The sequence below is a fragment of the Triticum urartu genome, chromosome 2, assembly GCF_003073215.2.
Source record: "Triticum urartu cultivar G1812 chromosome 2, Tu2.1, whole genome shotgun sequence".
NCBI classification, from domain to species: Eukaryota; Viridiplantae; Streptophyta; class Magnoliopsida; order Poales; family Poaceae; genus Triticum; species Triticum urartu.
This window is the reverse complement of record NC_053023.1, coordinates 144,008,454-144,020,616: the sequence shown is the minus strand read 5'-3', so window position 1 is coordinate 144,020,616 and position 12,163 is coordinate 144,008,454.

Sequence of the window (12,163 nt, the reverse complement as noted above, 5' to 3'; positions counted from 1 at the left end):
GCCAAGTTCTTTGGGAACGAGCCCATGAAGACGCTCGAGCCACTATCGAGCGCCGGTGCGGAGCGCGCCACCAGTCAGACAGGCGAGCAGGGCCTGCTGCGAACCACCCGGCCCCGGAGACCCCTGGAGGCCTACCTTACGAGGTAGCTTGTCCGACTTTTACCCGTGAGCTGCGGCAGTTCCAGTGGCCCACTCGCCGCACCTTCAAACCTGACGTTGGCGAGAAGTACAACGGCAAGACCCACCCGTCTGAGTTCCTCAGCATCTACACCATCGCGATGCAAGCTGCCGGAGCCCGCGACGATAAGGTGCTTGCGAATTACTTTCCATTGGCTCTTAAACTCAGCGCCATGTCGTGGTTGATGCACTTGCCGGTAGACTCTATTTCCTCCTGGTCGGATTTGTGCCATGAGTTTGTTGGCGCCTTTACTGGAGGCCACTAAGCCCATGGCCAAGCAAGCGACCAGCACGTCATTCCCCAGAAGGGAGGCGAGAGTCTGCGCAGGTATATACAGAGGTTCAGCCGGGTACAGTACAATATCCCTGATGTTCACCCTGCCGCCATCATCAGCGTGTTCCATCAGAACGAGCGTAACCGCAAGATGCGTGAAGAGCTGGCAATGAACAAGGTGAAAGACGTGGCAGAACTCTATGTTCTTGCTGACAGATGTGCCCGTGCTGAAGAGGGAAGGAAGTACCCTGGCGAAGATGCCGGCGTGGAAACCGACTCCTCAGATGAGGATACTGCCGCCCCGGCAAAGAAAGGTCGGCGCCGCAACAGGAAGCACAAAGGTAAAGTCGTGCTTGCCATCGAGGGATCCGACGACGGGCAGATGACCCCGGCAAGGAAATTGCCAGATGTGTCGCCTGCCGGGCCTTGGCGGCTACCGAGAAGCCAGGAAACTCCGACAAGCAATACTGCAAGATCCATCGCACCAAAGGCCATGATCTCCAGAACTGCCGACAGGTTGAGCTCCTTGCTGAGAAGCAGAGGGCTGAATATGAGAGGCGGGACAAGGAGAAAGGCCAGGACGGTGCTGAAGGGTCCGGCAAGAAGCGTGACGGCCAGGCGGGCCATCGCAGCAAAGATAAATAGCAGGAGAGGCCCGCCCGGGGCCGTGACAAAAATCCAGAAGACGATGATCACGAAGAGGACGATGAGTCTGGTGACCAAGAATTTCAGAAAGCTACAAAGGCCATGTGCGTCGATGGGGCGCCTCGCTGCATACCTCTCACCGCCAGCTTAAACAGTGGGCGCGTGAGATTACAGCGGCAGAGCCGTCGGTTGATGCCCAAAGGCCGCTGAAGTGGTCCGGCACACCTATCATTTTTGACTCTGAGGATCACCCTGATCGCACTACTGTTGTCGGGTGCTTGCCATTGTTGGTTTCACCAACAATACGCAACCTCAAGGTGACAAAGATGCTTGTCGATGGCGGGGCCGGTCTGAACTTAATCTCTCCTGCCGTGATCGAGAAACTGCAGATTCCTGATGAAGACCTCGAAGAGACGGGCACGTTTCAGGGGGTCAACCCGGGAAGAAGTCAACCAAAGGGAAAGGTCACGTTGCCCGTGACTTTTGGGAGTGATCTGAACTACAGGACAAAAAGGATTGTGTTCGACGTTGCCAAGATCCCCTTGCCTTATAACGGGATCCTTGGCCGCCCAGCGCTAGCCAAGTTCATGGCGGCGTCACATTACGCCTACAACACCCTGAAGATGCCGGGGCCTGTGACGATCATCACTGTCCCATCAGACAAGAAGGATGCGCTAATTTGCGCTGACCAACTCTACCAACAAGCAGTTGCTGCAGCCGCCACTGCTAAGGCGCTTGCTCCTGCCGCTGGAGCCCCGGGAAAGAAAAAGAAGAAGACCAGTGAGACCTCAGGCACCCACTCTGGCAAGCGCACCTCTTCGGAGTGTAGTGCTCCTGTCGAGGACGTGCCAGAGAGCTCCACCGGCAGAAACAAGAAATCCAGGGCCACACCGCCAGGAACCAAGAAGGTTTCTGTCAAGGAGGACGGCACGGGAGGGGCTTTCACCATAAGCTCCGCCCTTGACGACAAATAGGAAGACGCGCTCGTCACCTTCCTGCGGGCAGATGTCGATGTGTTTTCATGGCAAGCATCCGACATCCCCGGCGTTCCCAGGGAGGTGATTGAGCACCACCTTGTTGTCTGTCCTCATGCGCGGCCCGTCAAGCAGAAGGTCAGAAAGCAAGGCTTGGAACGACAAGAGTTCATCATAGAGGAGATCCAGAAACTGGAAGCAGCGGGTTTGGTAAGAGGAGTGCTCCATCCAACGTGGTTGGCCAATCCAGTGGTAGTGCGCAAGGCAAATGGGAAGTGGAGGCTCTGTATCAATTACACAGATATCAATAAGGCTTGTCCCAAAGACCCCTTCCCGTTGCCGTGCATCGACCAGATTGTTGACTCCACGGCTGGGTGTGATCTGCTGTCATTCCTCGATGCCTACTCCGGCTACCACCAGATCTTCATGACAAGAGAAGACGAAGAGAAAACGGCATTCATCACCCCATGTGGTACGTATTGTTTCATACGGATGCCTTTCGGGTTGAAGAGTGCTGGTTCAACGTTTGCAAGGGCGGTCCAGATTGGTTTTGAATCCCAGCTCCATAGAAATATGGAAGCTTATATGGATGATATAGTGGTCAAAACCAAGAACAGGGCAACCCTCATATTGGATTTACAAGAAACATTTGCAAACCTATGCAAGATCAATCTCAAGCTGAACCCTGAGAAGTGCGTCTTCGGCGTCCCGTCCGGCAAGCTTCTCGGGTTCTTTGTGTCGCAGCGCGGGATAGAGGCCAATCCGGACAAGATCAAAGCTATAGAGCAGATTGAAGCACCCAAGCGAGTCAAGGATGTGCGTCGGCTTGCTGGTTACGGTGCCGCCATGAGCAGGTTCATTTCCAAGTCCGCCGAGCGCGCCCTTCCCTTTTTCAAGATTTTGAAAAAGGCGGGCCCGATGGAGTGGACACCAGAAGCCGAAGCAGCATTGCAAGATTTGAAGAGGTACCTCTCCTCCGCGCCAATACTAGTTGCGCCTAGGCCACAGGAACCGTTGCTGCTATACTTGGCGGCAACAAACCAGTTGGTTAGCACCGCACTAGTGGCGCAGAGAGAAATTGGTGACGAGGTAATAGCAGCGACAGAGCCCGATGCCACCGATGCAGAGACGACACAGCCAGTTGGAGTGCCGCCGAAGAAGAAAATGATGCAACACCCGGTCTGCTTTGTTAGTTCCCTCCTGCAGGGGATAGATCAAGGTACTCCGGTGTGCAGAAACTGCTCTTCGGTCTTCTTATGGCCTTGAGGAAGCTGCGTCACTACTTCCAGGCGCACGAAATCACTATTGTCACTCGCCTCCCTCTGCAACGGATATTGCACAATCCAGACGCAACGGGAAGAACCATAGAGTGGGCACCGGTACTATCTAGCTTTGGCCTCAAGTTTGAGAGTACCTCGGCGATTCAAAGCTGAGTCCTGGCGGAGTTCGTTGCAGAATGGACCGCGACGCCTGACGAAGAAGCCCAAGAGACTACTCTCCCCGGCAAGGAGGCAAGTTGCGACTGGATCATGTACTTTGATGGAGATTTCTCCTTACAGGGCGCCGATGCTGGCGTACTGCTTGTCGCGCCCACCGGAGAGCACCTCAAGTACGTGATCCAGATGCACTTCCCCAGGGAGGTGTCAACAAACAATACGGCTGAGTACGAAGGGCTGCTTGCTGGTCTTAGGATCGCGGCGGACCTCGGAATCAAGAAACTCGTCGTCAGGGGCGACTCGCAACTTGTCGTCAAGAAAGTCAACAAGGATTACCAGAGCCCATTGATGAAGGCCTACGTCGATGAAGTGAGAAAGCTGGAAGAGCGTTTTGATGGTATACAGGCAGAACACGTTCCCCGAGCGAAGAATGACATCGCCGATTACCTGTCAAAACGCGTTGCCCTTAAGCTACCTGTGGAACCAGGTACCTTTGTGCTTCGGCTAACTCAGCCATCCGTTGATCCATCAAAAGAGCAGAACAAGAGGAGAAAATCAGGGCCCGGCAAGTACTTTCCCGCTGAGCTCCCCGAAGCCGCCGACAAGGATGTTGCCGGAGACACTGAGCCCGCCACAGGACGGGTAGCTCCGACGGAGCATCAAGCTCTTGCCGTGGAGACAGTCGCTCCTATAGCGAAGGAAATGCCTTTAGTCCTCGTCGTCGAGCCCCAGGCTCCAGCGTGGGCACATCATACCGTCCGATTCCTCCAAACAGGGGAACTTCCTGAGGAGCAGGAAGAAGCGAAAAAAGTAGCCCATCGCGCTACTATGTACCAATTCGTCGATGACGTCCTGTACAGAAAGAGGCCGAACGGTGTGAAATTGAAGTGTATCCCTCGAGAGGAAGGACTGGGGCTGTTGGCGGAGATACATGGAGGCGTATGTGGATCCCACATAGGGTCGAGGGCCCTTGCCGGCAAAGCGTTTCGGCAAGGCTTCTTTTGGCCCACCGCCCTCCAGGATGCGATGACACTAGTCACCAGGTGTGAAGCGTGTCAGTTCCATTCAAAGAAGCTTCATCAGCCAGCTCAAGCCCTTCAAACCATTCCTCTCTCCTGGCCTTTCTCGGTCTGGGGGCTCGACATACTGGGCCCTTTCCCCCGCACTGTCGGGGGCTTTGAGTACTTGTACGTTGCAATCGACAAGTTCACAAAGTGGCCAGAAGTGGAAGCAGTGAGGAAGGTCACAGCGCAGTCAGCCGTCAAGTTCTTCAAAGGACTGGTGTGCCGTTTTGGTGTACCCAATAGGGTCATCACCGACAATGCACGCAGTTCACAAGCCACACCTTCATGCAATATATTCAAGACCTCGGCAGCAAGGTCTGTTTCACTTCCGTTGCTCACCCACGAAGCAATGATCAAGCTGAGAGGGCAAATGTTGAAGTACTGCGAGGCCTGAGGACAAAGACCTTTGTGAAAGTGCGTTATATCGACTAGAGGAGGGTGAATAGGCGATTTTTATGAAAGTCTTCAAAACGTGGAAGTTTCGAAGACAAACGATAGAAATAAACCTATTACCATGCAGCGGAAGGTAGACTACACTAGGCAAACCATAGTCAAGTATTCAATGAAGTGAAAGCACAATGACTAATAGCAGCAATCTAGTGAGGATCAAGTAGGAAGATATTATGAAGCCAAACAGAACACGCAGTCACTTTGTGAAGACAAAAGATAGTGCAATCATACAATGACTTCACAAGGACCAACAGTAAGTAAAGGGAAGGGAAGGATGAAACCAGTGACTCGTTGAAGACAATGATGTGTTGGACCAGTTCCAGTTGCTGTGACAACTATACATCTGGTTAGGGCGGCTAGGTATTTAAACCTGAGGACACACAGTCCCAGACACCCAGTCCTGAACACGCAGCTCAGGACACCCAGTCCTCACCGTATTCCCCTTGAGCTAAGGTCACACAGACCTTGCCCAATCACTCTGGTAAGTCTTCAAGGTAGACTCCCAAACCTTCACAGACTTTGTTCACCGGCGATCCACAATGGCTCTTGGATGCTCGGAACGCGACGCCTAACCGGCTGGAGGATTCACAGTACTCAAGTGTAATAAGTCTTCAGATCACACAGACAAGAAGACTTAAGTGATGCCCAACTCTCTTTGGCTCTGGGTGGTTAGGGCTTTATCCTTGCAAGGAATTCTCTCTCAAAAGCTTCGAGGTGGGTTGCTTTCAAACGACATAAGCCGTACTCTAACTCTGAGCAGCCAACCTTTTATGGTTGTAGGGGGTGGGCTATTTATAGCCACTAGGCAACCCGACCTGATTTGTTCGAAATGACCCTGGGTCACTAAGGAACTGACACGTGTTCCAACGGTCAGATTTCAAACTCACGCGGCAGCTTTACTTGGGCTACAAGCAAAGCTGACTTGTCCGACTCTGGACAAGATTTGCTCTCATAGTCTTCACTCGAAGACATAGGTTTTGGTTAAGCATCACTTCAGTCATTCTGACTGGTTCACTTGGACCCCACTTAACAGTACGGTGGTTCCTATGACTCAAAGAAGAAAAAGAACTACAAAAGATCTAAGTCTTCAAGCTCCATAGGCTTCATGCGATGTCTTCTCTTGTCATAGTCTTCAATGAGAATATCTTCATATACCACCTTTGACATCAATGTCTTCATACATTTTTAGGGGTCATCTTTGGTAGGAAAACCGAATCAATGAGGGACTTCTACCTGTGTTATCCTGCAATTCTCACAAACACATCAGTCCCTCAACTAGGTTTGTCGTCAATACTCCAAAACCAACTAGGGGTGGCACTAGATGCACTTACAATCTCCCCCTTTTTGGTGATTGATGACAAACTAGTTGAAGTTTTCAACGGGGAATATAATATGTGAAATTGTAAAGGATACAGAATTGTCTTCATAAGTTGCAAGGGCTCCCCCTGAAGATGTGCATATAAGTAATTTGCTTTTGGAATGCAAATGCACATGGCAGGTTGTGCTTGTGGAGATCCTCTTCAACTTATGATGACAATCCACTATGCATGTGAAGGTATGTGAAGATAATGACATGCATAATGGAAAATGGACGTCTGCAAAATGATCTAAGTGCGGAATTTATCGTCGCACATGCGGAATTTATCATCGCATCACAAAGTGGCAAATAAGTAGCAGACGACCATCGAGTTTAAGTGTTACAACTCAAAGAACCAAATGTATCAAAACGAGAGTTGTAAGCATGAAGCAAAATATAAAGCACCCGCCCATATGGACCTGCTTGAAGACTATCAAACTCATATGCTTCTCCCCCTTTTTTCAGTATGGACCAAAAAGGTTTGAAGACATAGAGCATCTACTCGTTCCCATGAAGAGTAGGTGAAGCTGCAAGGTCGTCGGTGGTGTTTGGTGGTGCAGAAGAACTTGGAGCAGTGTTGAAGCGTGCTGAAGGAGGTGGCGGTGAAGTAGCATCGTCTTCATCCTCGATCACTCTGGCATTCACAGTTGCAGCAGAGGAAGAGAACTCAGAGTCTTCAAGAGATGGAGTTCGTCGCAGCACTGCCCTTCGAGGAGGTGTGGAGTCAAACTTGAAGCGTTCAGAGAAGCCATCCTCTTGAAGATCATCTTCAGAGCACATCAGCGTCAACCCTTTCCATGTGCTTCGAGAGGTTTCATGGGCAACAAAAGCATTCTTGGTGGCAAGATTGCGAATGCGGTTAACATCCACCAAGAGGCTTTGCATTTGGCGCTTCAGCCAGTCATGATGCCTATCCTATTTCTGATGAAGAGCCACAAGAAGCTCTCGGTCATTGAGAACATGAGTGCGCTTCTTGGGTCGTTGGGCAGTTGTGCTATCGGTGGCTTCAGTGAGAGCAGGATGCGGTGCACGTGTAGTGCCAGCCAAAGGATACACACGAGTGACTGCTTCAACTCCTTCAATGTTCTGAGAAAAACTTTGATGCTCTGCATTCTGAAGACTTAGAGGTTCCTTGGCAGGCTCAGGATAAATGGCTTCAATAGACATATCCACATCAGGCAGAAAGATCCGATGGTTGCGAGCAGATGGCTGATATGAGATAGCGGAGTGGAGTTTGATCAGCCGCATTATCCATGGAGCGTAGAACTTCAAGCCAAAAAGATCAGAGCCTGATGCAGCAAGTTGGCGGATGAAGAAGTCCTGTGCATTGAAGCATTTGCCATGAAGAATATAGAAGACCAAAGTCTTCATTGCACCTTCCAGCTTTGCATGTGGAGAATGTCCTTTGATAGGCCAGAGAGTTCGCCTTATGATGTGATAAATAGTCCTTGGCAGATACTCAAGGTCTTCAACGAAGAACTCCTTGGGATATGCAGCATCTTGGGGCAATGGCTTCATCATACTGAGCATCTGACTCATGTTAGGTTCAGGCTTCTGAAAGATGCTCTCCACGGCTTCACTGTGAAGTTGACAGCCAGATTCGTAGAGATCGCCAGGTGTGGGTAGACCAGTGAGCTCAATGATGTCAAAGGCTTTGGCTTCGTGATGAACGTTTCCTGTCATCCACTCCAGGAACCAAGTCTTCGGATCTCTGTTGTACCCGCGGATGTGAAGTGTGGCATAGAATTGGAGCAGCAACTCTTCATTCCAATGCTCTTGGTCGGTGACGAACGGCAGCAGTCCAACCTCTTTGAAGCAATCCAGAGCTTCTTCCAGACAGGGCAGACCAGCTATTGCTTCAATGTCAAGACGCTTATGTGGGAATATGCGACCTTGATTGTATAGTATGCAGGAGTAATAGCTTCGCTGCGGATAGCTCCAGAACCGATCAGATGATATTCTTTCCCTTGAGTAGGGGTTCCTGGAGCTATTGAAGAGAGTGTTGTCCGGTTTGAAGCCATTGACATTGAAGGATCCAGGTGCTGATGCAGGACCTGGAAACCTGGGCAATCTTGGGATTGGCTTCTGTACCTGAGGCCTATGCTCGACATGATAGTCGAACTGAGGACCAGCAGCAGGCGCAGGAACAGAAGTAGTGGGATCAGTGCCTTCGCTGACTTCTGGTGCTTGGGTTGGTGAAGGCTTCACATTAGCTTCAGCCATGACAGCGTCAGTGGCTTCATTGGTGTTGGTGGTGGCAGCCTCAAGATTCTCAACCTCCACTTGATGAGCTGGAGGGTCGGTCACAGTCACGTTCTCCTCGAGAACAGCTTCTTGGTGGGACAGGGGAGTAGCAGCTTTTGGGGTTTCTTCTTCATCGGCTGATGCAGCCGGAATGTCTTCAGCAGCTTTAGCTTCAGACTCAGAGACTGGAGGCCTTGGTCCTTTGCGAAGCCTGCGTAACGCTGGCGACGCCTGTGGAGTTGGAGTTGGCTGGGCCTCAAAGTCTTCTTCCTCTTGTGCTTGTGGGCGATCAGCCCATGATGCATCCTGAGCAATTGGCGTCAAAGGACGACCAATGCTGATGAGCTCGCTGTGCGTTAGCATAGGCGATGATACCTGTTGGTGCTCGAGCTGAGGAAGAACTGCATCATCTTCAACATGGTCATGGTGACCAATGTCTTCAGCAGCGATGGGATCAGCTGCTGGAAAGTCTTCAGCTTCATGAGCCTCTTTGAAAGCAGGCTCATGGACAGTCAGTTGACGTTCTTGAGGTTCAGCGTCAGGGCGAACCATGGAGATGGGTTCAACAATCAAGGGCTCTGTGGGAGCAGCCCATTCTTTCTTGGTCTTCCGCTTCTTCTTGGAGGGAGCAGTGGCAGAGGCTTCAAGATGTTTCCTCTTCCTTGCTTCAGCCTCAGCAGTCCTCGTCTTCTTCATCTCTGAAGCGGTTGACCGAGCCTTTGGCTTCGAGCCAGTCATGCTAGTTGGGAAGACAATGGGATCTGCTTCCTGCCTTGGTGCGTTGGGTTCGGCCACGGTGGGCTTCTTCTTCTGCTTAGCAGCCATCCTGGGATCAATGCCCGGACGCCCAAGGGCCTTGCACTTCTCAGACTCATTGTAGCCTTGCACACACTTGTCAGCCAGGCTCTTCATGCGCTCCCGAGAACCCTGAGCTTCTGCGCGTTTCTTGAGAAAGGCTTGTTTGAGCTCGTGCAGCATAATCTTGAAGTTTTTCACCTCTTGTACACTGAGCTTCGCCATATGCTTCTTGAACTGAGCCTTTTCATAGTAAATCTTTTGCTTCAGTTCGACGATGCGCTGAGTGAGAGCTAGCTCTGAAGCAATGGCGCCATGGAAGGTGACACTGAGGCCAATGGGTAGTTGCAGATCTTCGAAGCTGATGTTGGGTGTGTCAACCCACTCATCAATGAAATTGTGGATGATTGTCACGTCAAAGAGAGGCAGATCATTGAAGATTTCTGCTTCTTCTTTGCTCTTGATGAGTTGCTCAAGAGCGTCATCTGCAAGATCTTCATCACTGGACAGATCAATGGCATCGTTTCACAGAATGGCAGCAGCTGTCAGTTCTTGGCCGGTGTGTGGCAGAGGCATCTTGACCTTCTGGGCTTGGAGATGCGTGAAAAATCTTCAGACTGCACACTGTCTTCAGGAGGTGGGTGGCCAGTGGCTTCGCTCGTGAGATTTTTAGTGCAGAGGCAGGCTTTGAAGCTTTTGGCTGCTTCAGCTTCTTTGGCTTCGGCGCTGCAGGCGCTTCATCTGATTCAGCGTCATCTGCAGACTCATTTACGGCAGTCCCTTCAACCACGATATGGGTGATGAGACCTTCAAGGTTGTAGAAGGGCCCAAGAAGATTTGGTTCAGCTTCGCGAGTTCCATCGGCACGGGGAGCAGAGGGACCAGGGTTGAAGTCTAATCCCAAAGACTTCTTGTTTTTCTTTGCTGACTTCTTGGCAAACTGGAAGTTGCGCTTGAATAGATTTTCGTCACGGCACCATAGTAGTGACGATGGGTGTGCATCTGCAGGTTGTGGCCCACGGACCATGTAGGGATAGAAGCCTTGTTAAATGCCTTCTTCTCTGGTCCTGGGTTGAAGATTCTTGTATAGGATGTCTCCCCACGGTCGCTTGATGGCGTTTTTCTCAGCATATTCTTGGGTCACAAACCGGTATTTGAACCATTGTTCTGCCCAATATCTTCGAATCCACTGGATTCGGGTCTTGCGCTGATTATAATCCTCTTCAGGATCTGTCTTGTAAAGTTCTGAGAGGTCATCAGGCAGATCTCTTGATGTTCCACCACGACGCTGTCTGCCTCCCTTGCTTGCAGATTTCTCTGAAGCCATGAATTTTAAGCTGAAAGGCTTCAATATGTTCAAAGGCTTCAAAGGTTTTCGCTTGCTGGACAAATAGGAACTGGCTTCGGGAGAATTTATATGATGCTGTAAGTATTCTGCAAATGAATGCAGACTATGAGAACCAAGGGATTCTCCCACGGACATGTACCTGTGACAGCATTAAGGTGCGAGGGAAGGGGAAGAGGTCATATGCATTCTCAGAAGATTTTGAAGATAAATCAGTTTAGAAGACATTGACCTCATCGTGCGAAGACATTCACTCATAGATAAGGAGTTGGTTCCAGATTTGTACGAATCCATAGATCAGTACAAGTGAGGAATCTAACTACTTTGTGAAGCATAAGTGAATATACTAGGCATGTTATGAGATGAAGTATGAAAGAGATCCAACTTGTGTGAATAGAAACTGCTTGTGGTAGAGAGTGACAAAGCTATAGGATCAAGGGGGCTGTAAAAAGGAAGTTTTATTTACCACATGAAGAACTGCTAGACGGAGTGGAAGAGGAGGCCGAGCAGTTTGATCTTCCATGCCCTAACTTGGCGACGTAGGACACCTACAGCGATGGCGGAGAAGATGATGTCCGCGGTCGGCGTGAAGACGGTGTCGGAGAGGTTGCAGCAGCGAAGCGCTTCGTCGCCGGCGTCGTCGAGGGCTAGCGGTGGTGCTAGGGTTCGTGCGAGAGTGGAAGAAGAGATAATGACTGCAGCGAGGCGTGTATTTATTGGGACAGGGGCAGCTCAGTGTTATTACACAGGTGCCCCTGGCGATTCACATCTGAGGAACACATGGCCATCATGCAGCATGTCGGAGGTTGTTCCACGTTCCACGCACGCCTGGATTCTCGGGTGGTCGTTCCCACTTCTCCGGGTTTCAGGTGAAGGAATGAGCATTGAAAACGGACTTAATGTTTGTCTCTGTATCTTCTGCTGACAAGGACGCAGAGAAGACATTCGACAGTTTCAATAGAATGCATATGACTTGGAGAGATAGAGTTTGAGATAGAAAGCATAGAGAGGTTAGGGTCCGATCACATTCACTTAGTTCAAAAGACTCAACATGAAGACATAGCTATAAGTGAATGCTGTAGAGGACAGAACATTGGTATATATATATATATTCAACATAGTGAAGATAATCATGAAGACATGTTGAAATTGAAGCCAAACCAAATATGAAGACATAGCAAATGTAACGCCACGAGTGAAACACTTCGAGTAGAACCTTTGGTGGTGGCGTTACCCACCGTATAGGAAGTATTAGACCCAGACACGGCGCACAATTATCATGGCGCTCCGAAGTCAAATTCCACATTAATGTATTCACACTTAGAATGTATGTCTTCATTGATTGAAGATATACTTTACTTCCTGTGTTGCACATCTAAGTCATCAATATGCATAAGTGTTA